Genomic DNA, 9226 nt, shown 5'->3' on the forward strand with positions numbered 1-9226 from the left:
TTGGGCAAGTCATGCTCCCCTGGGTCTCAATTTCCCCATCTGTGTAATGGCTGGAATACCAGAATTCTTGGTTCCGTGAGCCTGTATATATGAGGATCTGGGGACATAAGGAGCCCCCTGAGATGAGAAGGCCAAGGGGATGAGGCTGGGGTGGAACTGAGTGTCCTGGGGGCTGAGAGGGGAGGGCAGGGGGGCAAACCTTCAGCTGAGCGCTTCCCCCACCTGGGGGTTTCTCTTCTATTCAGGGGTGAGGCTGTGGAGACCCACCCAGCACCGGGGCCTCTTTCTCCACCAGTAAGTAGGGCCACAGGGGGAATGGGGACGAGCTGTGTAGGAGAAGGGCAGGGGGGATCAGGAGGAGGAAGAGGGCAGAAGCAGATGTGGCACGTCAAACCCCTATTTGGAGTCAAACCAAGGAAGGTGTGTGTGGCTGTGTGTTAAAGTGCACATGGATGTGCACACATGTGTGTGTGTGTGCCTGTGCCTGTGTGTATGCATGTGTGTGTATTCTGGGTGGGCATCAAGAATGCTCTTACACTCTGGAGCCCTTGGGTTCATCCCAGGTGGTGGCTTGTTCCACATCAGCATGGATTTCTTCCACCCATTTGCCCTCGGCCACAGCCACACAATCCAAAGCATCCCTGAACACCTGGGAGGCTTCCCCGACCCCTCCCAGCCACCCTTCCCTCCCCAAGCTCTGCCACTTCCTAGTTCTTTGACCTGACCGGGCAAGCTGCAAATACACAGTCACTAGCATGCATGCCCTGCCATCATCTGCCCTGTCTCATCCTGCTCTGTTCATTGGCAAAACCCCACCCTGGCTAAACTCACCCAGTCTTGTACCCATGTTGAGCAGCTCAATGCGGTTGGAGAACATCCTGTCTTATTGATGGGTTTCACTTTCAAGCATTAACCACTCATGTCAGATGCTGCCTGCAAGTCTCACTTTTCCTTGGCCACACCGCCCTCCCCTCCGCTCCAGGTCATCATTTCACAACAGCATCCCCCACGCCCCTCATCTCACTCATGTGTCACTGACAAACAGAAGCATCAGATGAGAAGAAGCATCCCCAAACCCACCACCCTCCCTGCCTTGATTTGGCTGCAATGGGAGCTGTGAAGATGGGCCCCTGCTCCCATGGCTGTCTCCCCATTTATTCGTTAGCTCTCGCCCCCTCCCCCCACCACATGATCCCTCTCTGCGTTACTACAGGACGATTCCATCAGCATACAAACATGGCTTAGCCTCCACAATATCAAAAGCTGCCTTTCTTTCTTTCTTTCATTCCTTTTTTTTTGAGACAGAGTCTCTGTTGCCCAGGCTGGAGTGCAGTGGTGTGATCATGGCTCACTGCAACCTCCACCTCCGGGGTTCAAGCTAGTCTTAGCCTCCTGAGTAGCTGGGACTACAGGCGTGCACAAACATACCTGGTGTCAAAAGCCGTCTTTCTTTGCTCCCCTTTGCAGCCCCATCCCTCGATAATTGTCCCCCTCACCTCCTCCGCTTGTCTTTTCTCAACACATCCCCATATGAGAGCTTTTATCGGGGTCTCCATAATCTCCATCTGGCTTATCAAATGGAAGAGCTCTGTCCTTACAGAGCCCACCTCGAAACAGCAGAAGACACAGTGGCTCCCTCTCTCCTCAATGCTGCCTTCTCCAGGCTCCGTGACAGCCCTACCTTGGTTCTCCTCCCATGTCACTAGCAACTCCTTCCCAGCCTCCCTCCCTAGTTCCTCCTCATCTTCTCCACCCTCGGGGCTCCACCCTCTGGTCTCCCATCTCCATTCTCTCCCTGGATGATCTCATTCAGTCCCTCTGATGATTCCCAAATCCATATCTTCAGGCGAGACTTTGCCTTTTTTTTTTTTTTTTGAATTGACACAGAGTCTCTGTTGCCCAGGCTGAAGTGCAGTGGCGCAATCTCAGCTCACTGCAACCTCTGTCTCTGAGGTTCAAGCAATTCTCTTGCCTCAGCCTCCCGAGTAGGTGGGATTACAGGCAAGCACCACCTCACCCGGTTAATTTTTGTATTTTTAGTAAAGATGGGGTTTCAGCATATTGGTCAGGCTGCTCTCGAACTCCTTACCTCCAGTGATCCACCCGCCTCAGCCTCCCAAAGTGCTGGGATCACAGGCGTGAGCCACCATGCCCAGCCATAGACCTTGCCTTTAAATTCCATGTTCATATATCCAATGGCCTACTTGAATTCCCTCTGGCTGGCTAATTCACTTCTCAAACATGACCACAGCAGTCTTCTTCAGCCCAGCAAATGACACTGCCTTTCTCACCCAAGGGGCTCATGCAACCCAGCTCAAAATCACCTCTGATTCCTCCTTTTCCCTCTATAATCCTTTCACGTGTCAACAAGTCCTGTTTAGTGCTACCTACAAAGTAAATCCTGAATGCGTCCCTTCCTTCCACTCCTTCTTTCATTACCCTAGTCCAAGCCTCATCTTCTTAGAATAAGATCCAAAATCTTCACCAAGAGCCATAAAGCCCTATGTCGAGCCACTCTGGTCTAACCTCCAGCCCTTGAATATGCTAAGCCTAGTCTCACCCCAGGGCCTTTGAATGTTCCTGTGCCTGAACTCCTCTTCATAGACAGTTTTACGGCTCTCTTGAGTCATTCACTTTCAATTTCGACATCAGTTTTTCCACAAGGCCTTCCCTGGCCAGCCGATCTCAAGGAGCCTGTCAGCCACACTCAGCCTATCACATCGTCCTGTTTTATTGTCTTTGTAGTACTTTCTCCCTCCGACATTATCTTTAAGTTGTCAACCTATTCATCATCCAGAACGCAAGCTCCCTGAGGGCAGCCTTGCTAGTTGACTTACTCCTCTATGCTTTGTGCCTCAAACAATGCCCAGCACGTGGTAGGTACTCAACAGGAATGTGCTGAATAAATGAATGGATGGGAATAAGATGAGGTACCTCTCCAGACTAGTGAGAAGTCAGATGAGAAATAAGAACTAGGCCGGATGCAGTGGCTTATGCCTGTAATCCAAGCACTTTGGGAGGCCGAGGCAAGTGGATCACCTGAGGTCAGGGGTTCAAGACCAGCCTGGCCAAAATACAAAAATTAGCAGGGCATGGTGGCGTGCACCTGTAGTCCCAGCTACTTTGGAGGCTGAGGCAGGAGAGTCACTTGAACCCATGAGGCAGAGGATGCAGTGAGCCAAGATAGCGCCACTGCACTTCAGCCTGAGCAACAGAGCAAGACTCTGTCTTGGAAAAAAAAAAAAAAAAGAGAGGGTATGGTGGCTCATGTTTGTAATCCCAGCACTTTGGGAGGCTGAGGCAGGAGGATCACGAGGTCAGGAGATCGAGACCATCCTGGCTAACAAGGTGAAACCGCGTCTCTATTAAAAATACAAAAAAATTAGCTGGACATGCTGGTGGGCACCTGTAGTCCCAGCTACTTGGGAGGCTGAGGCAGGAGAATGGCGTGAACCCAGGAGGCAGAGCTTCCAGTGAGCCGAGATCACGCCACTGCACTCCAGCCTGGGCGACAGAGCGAGACTCCATCTCAAAAAAAATAAAAATAAAAAAAAAGAGAGAGAGAAATAAGAACTATTCCTTGCCTGTGTGTTTCTGCCTTTTACCCCATCCCTACCCCATACACGGTGTGGGCTGGATACTGTGGGGGAGAAGAGGAGAGGGCACAATTTAGCTCTGCAAGTACATACTGAGTGTCTGTGGCATACCAGGCCCAGTGCTTGGAGAGAAAGGACAAGGAAAGCCGGGGAGGGCCCCTGCCCCCTGCTCTGGAGGATGCAGCTGAGCTGGTGGCACCATGAGAGATGAGAGGTCCTGGACAGGAAGTCCTGCAGGCACTCAGAGGAGCCCTGGGGCCAGCAGGTAGCTTTCTGGAGAGGGAGGACTGATATTAGGCCATATAGAGGGAACGGAATACGGACAGAGCCAGGGAGTAGAAAGGGCGCCCAGGGCCACGTGCAGTGAGTGGCTCACGCCTATAATCCCAACACTTTAGGAGGCTGAGGTGGGCGGATCACCTGAGGTCAGTAGTTCAAGACCAACCAGGTCAACATGGTGAAACCCCATCTCTATTAAAAACACAAAAAATGGCCGGGCACGGTGACTCATGCCTGTAATCCCAGCACTTTGGGAGGCCAAGGTGGGCAGATCACCTGAGGTCAGGATTTCGAGACCAGCTTGGCCAACATGGGGGAAAAAAACCCCGTCTCTACTAAAAATACAAAAAAATTAGCCAGGCGTGGTGGCAGGTGCCTGTAATCCCAGCTACTCAGGAGAGAATCGCTTGAACCTGGGAGGCAGAGGTTGCAGTGAGCCAAGATCGTGCCATCGCACTCTAGCCTGGGGAACAAGAGCGAGACTTTGTCTCAAAAAAAAAAAAAAAAAAAACCCACAACAAAATTAGCTGGGCATGGTGGCAGGCACCTGTAGTCCCGGCTACTTGGGAGGCTGAGGCAGGAGAATCATTTGAACCCAGGAGGCAGAGGCTGCAGTGAGCCAAGATCGTGCCATTGCACTCTAGCCTAGGCAGTGAGTGAAACTCCGTCTCAAAAAAAAAAAAAAAGCAAAGAAAAGAAAGGGCAGCCAGGCAGCAGACCCATCACAAGGAAAGTTACAGAGATGGGAAGGAAGGTGAATGAAAAGTGACGATGGAGAGGGCCATCATCTGGGCCTCGCGGGACAAGCATATTGGATACGATGGACAGAGCGGCTGAAAAGCTAGACTGGCTGTGATATGAAGCCTCCAGGATGTGAGGCAGGCTCACCGTGTACTGGTTACCAACTTGTCTTGAGTCCAGTGAGGCAGAATACCCATGCATGCATGTTATAAAAAGTGAGTTTATTACTAAAGATGGGCAACAAAGGACAATAGAAGCCTAGGATCCACTGTGAGCCTGGGCCCCAAGGCTCAGGAAAGCTGTCTGGGGCAGAGGGAGTCTTGTCTGCGTGTGCCGCACTTGCTGAGGGACCGCAGAAAGCAGCCCACCCTGGGTTTTATACATCAAGGTGACATGATTTGCTGGGCTAAAGCCTTGAAGGCCATCCTATTTCTGGGGCTCAGGGGAGTGGAACAGATCCTGGGGTGTTCCAGCCAGTCCCTCCCAATCTTAGGATATTGCATTCCCACCACATTCTTTTTTTTTTTTTTTGAGATGGAGTCTCTCTCTGTCGCCCAGGCTGGAGTGCTGTAGTGGTGTGATCTCAGCTCACTGCAACCTCCGCCTCCCGGGTTCAAGCAATTCTCCCGCCTCAGCCTCCTGAGTAGCTGAGATTACAGGCATATACCATCACGTGTGGCTAATTTTTGTATTTTTAATAGAGACAGAGTTTCGCCATGTTGGCCAGGCTGGTCTTGAACTCCTGACCTCAAATGATCCACCCGCCTCAGCTTCCCAAAGCGCTGGGATTACAGGCATGAGCCACCGTGCCCGGCCCCCACCACATTCTTTAACTGTGTAATCTTCAGAACTACAAGTGAGAAATGAGAGAGAACTGGGTGGGTCCAAGGCCCACCTGCACCGGAGACCCATCCTGCACAGTCGTGGAGTGAAGCATTTGGCCTTAGCACTCCAATGACACTCTTAACACCTTGCAAAAAGCTGGGCCTAGGAAGAAATACTAGACTAGAGCACCCCGAGGCTGGGCACTAGGCACCCCTGTACCCACGTGACTGCACTTGTGGCACAGATGGATGAAGGGATGGGTGTGACAGTCACAGGGAGCCCCTGCAGGCTCGGGGGTAGCAGAGCAGTGACAGAAGAGCTGCACAGAGGTCAATGCAGTGGCCTGTTCAGGACACCTGGTGCCAGGTGGAAGGGGCTCAGAGAAGGCAGAAGGAGGAATCCAGGTGTGTGAGGGTTGGAGAAGCTGGAGGGAAAGATGTCAGGGCCTTGGCACCATCGTTCACCCACAGGCTGAGCGCCTGCTGGGAGCAAAACTTGGTGCTGGATCCTGAAATAATAGGAGACATTTGGCCAGGTGTGGTGGCTCACGCCTGTAATCCCAGCACTTTGGGAGGCCGAGGTGGGCGGATCACGAGGTCAGGAGATCGAGACCATCCTGGCTAATATGGTGAAACCCCGTCTCTACTAAAAATATAAAAATTAGCCAGGCATGGTGGCGGGCGCCTGTAGTCCCAGCTACTCAGGAGGCTGAGGCAGGAGAATGGCGTGAACCCGGGAGGCGGAGCTTGCAGTGAGCCAAGATCGCACTAACGCACTCCAGCCTAGGCGACAGAGCAAGACTCCGTCTCTAAAAAAGAATAATAATAATAATAGGAGACATTCTGAGACAGACTTCTACCCACCTTGGGGCTCAGAGTCTGTATCTGCAACAGGGGCAGAGGCCCCGGACTTTGGAAGCCCCGTAGTCCCCAGAGGGCCATGGGGAGTCCCCGGAGGGCCATGATGACAGTGAGGCTGGATTCATGGCCACCATCTTGGGCCCCAATATCACAATGGAGCAGGAGCCCCAGAACTGATTTTTTTTTTGAGGGTCACATTCTGCCACCCAGAGTGCTAGAGTGCAGTGGCACAATCTTGGCTCACTGCAACCTCCGCCTCCTGGGCTCAAGTGATCCTCCCACCTTAGCCCCTTCAAGTAGCTGATAGTACAGGCGCGAGCCATCATGCCTGGCTAATTTTTGTATTTTCTGTACAGACAGGGTCCCACCATGTTGCCCAGACTCTTCTCGAACTCCTGAGCTCAAGCGATCCACCTGCCTCAGCATCTGAAAGTGTTAGGATTACAGGCGTGAGCGACTGCGCCTGGCCCAGAACTGCTTTTAATTGCTGGTTTGTTTTAGGCTTGACAGAAATTGAGCATTTGCCCTTAATTCAGGAAAACAATTAAAGGAGTCTTCGACATGGGAAAATGGGTCTCTTTTCTAGGCTGTCAGAATACTCAACTAGAATCTTTTTTTTTTTTTTTTTTTTGAGATGAGGTTTCGCTCTTGTTGCCCAGGCTAAAGTGCAATGGTGTGATCTCGGCTCACCTCAACCTCCGCCTCCCAGGTTTAAGCGATTCTCCTGCCTCAGCCTTCCCAAGTAGCTGGGATTACAGGCATGCGAACAACGCCCAGCTAATTTTGTATTTTTAGCAGAGACGGGGCTTCTCCATGTTGGTCAGGCTGGTCTCGAACTCCCAACCTCAGGTGATCTGCCTGCCTCAGCCTCCCAGAGTGCTGGGATTACAGGCGTGAGCCACCGCGCCTGTCCAGCTATGATTATTTTCAACCGTACTGTTTGCTGAGTGTTTACTCTGTCCAAGTGCATTATTTACATTATCTTGCTTCTCAGATGTCACTGAGAAAACTGAAATAATCAGTGTTTAGTTAACATACATATTGAGGACAACATACCAAAAACAGTTGTGAAACTGGGGATTTCATGGTGAATGGAGCTTGTGACCTAGTTGGCGGAAAGTCTAGACCATTAACATGTAAATAAATAAATACAGTTTAGGCCGGGTGCGGTGGCTCACGCCTGTAATCCCAACACTTTGAGTGGCTGAGGTGGGCAGATCACTTGAGGCCAGGAATTCAAGACCAGCCTAGGCAACATGGCAAAACCCTGTCTCCACTAAAAATACAAAAAAATTAGCCAGGCTATGGGGGCGCACATCTGTGATCCCACCTACTCGGGAGGCTGAGGCACGAGAATCACTTGAACCCGGGAGGCAGAGGTTGCAGTGAGCCAAGATTGCACCACTGCACTCCAGCCTGGGCAACAGAGCAAGACTCTGTCTCAAAAAAATAAAAAAAAGAACTCTAGGCTCACACTCATCAGGACGACTGCTATAAACAAGAAAAAAAACAGAAAATAACAAGTGTTGACAAGGATGTGGAGAAACTGGAACATCTGTGTACTGCTGGTGGGAATGTGAAATGGTATAGCTACTGTGGTAAACAGTATGATAGGCTGGGCATGGTGGCTCACACCTGTAATCCCAGCACTTTGGGAGGCCGAGGCAGGCGGATCGCTTGAGGTCAGGAGTTCAAGACCAGCCTGGCCAATATAGCGAAACCCTCTCTCTACTAAAAATACAAAAATTAGCCGGGCATGGTGGCACGCACCTGTAGTCCCAGCTACTCCAGAGGCTGAGGCAGGAGAATCGCTTGAACCTGGGAGGTGGAGGTTGCGGTGAGCCAAGATCACGCCATTGTACTCCAGCCTGGGCAACAAGAGTGAAACTCTGTCTCAAAAAAGAAAAGAGAAGAGGAAGATGGTAGTTCCTCAGAAAATTAAAGATAGAATTACTATATGATGCTGAAACTCCATTTCTGGGTATATACCCCAGAGAACTGAAAGCAGGGTCTCAAGGAGATCTTTGTACACCCATGTTCATAGCAGTATTATTCACAATGGATAACAGATGAAAGCAACTCAAGTGTCCATTGACAGATGAATGGATATGCCAAATGTGGTCTGTACGTACAATAGACTATTCAGCCTTAAAAAGGGAGGAAATTCTGACACATGCTGCCACATGGATGAGCTTTGAGGATGTTATGCTAAGTGAAATAAGCCAGTCACAAAAAGACAAAGCAATTCTGCTTATATGAGATTCTTAGTCAAATCTGTAGAGACAGGAGGTGGAAATGGTAGTTGCCAGGGCCCGGGGGAGTGGTGATGGGAGGTTATTATTTAATGGATATGGAGTTTCTGTTCTACAAGATGAAAAGACCAGCCTGGGCAACATAGCAGGACCCTGTCTCTAAAAAAAAAATCGTTGGCCGGGCGTGGTGGCTCACGCCTATAATCCCAGCACTTTGGGAGGCCAAGGTGGGCGGATCAAGAGGTCAGGAGATCCAGGCCATCCTGGCCAACATGGTGAAACCCTGTCTCTACTAAAATACAAAAAACTAGCCGGGTATGGTAGTGCACACCTGTAGTCCCAGCTACTCAGGAGGCTGAGGCAGGGGAATTGCTCAAACCCTGGAGGTTGCAGTGAGCCAAGATCACGCCACCACACTCCAGCCTGGCGACAAAGCAAGACTTCATCTAAAAAAAAAAAAAGAAAGAGAGAAAGAAAATCGTTAAGTTGGTAAATGTGGCTGGATATGGTGGCTCATGCCTGTAATTCCAGCACTTTGGGAGGCCGAGGCAGGCAGATCACCTGAGGTCAGGAGTTCGAGACCAGTTTGGCCAACATGGTAAAATGCTGTCTCTACTAAAAATACAAAAATTAGCCAGGCATGGTGGTACACACCTGTGATCCCAGCTACTTG

This window comes from Gorilla gorilla, chromosome 1, assembly GCF_029281585.2.
Source record: "Gorilla gorilla gorilla isolate KB3781 chromosome 1, NHGRI_mGorGor1-v2.1_pri, whole genome shotgun sequence".
In the NCBI taxonomy this organism is placed as follows: domain Eukaryota; kingdom Metazoa; phylum Chordata; class Mammalia; order Primates; family Hominidae; genus Gorilla; species Gorilla gorilla.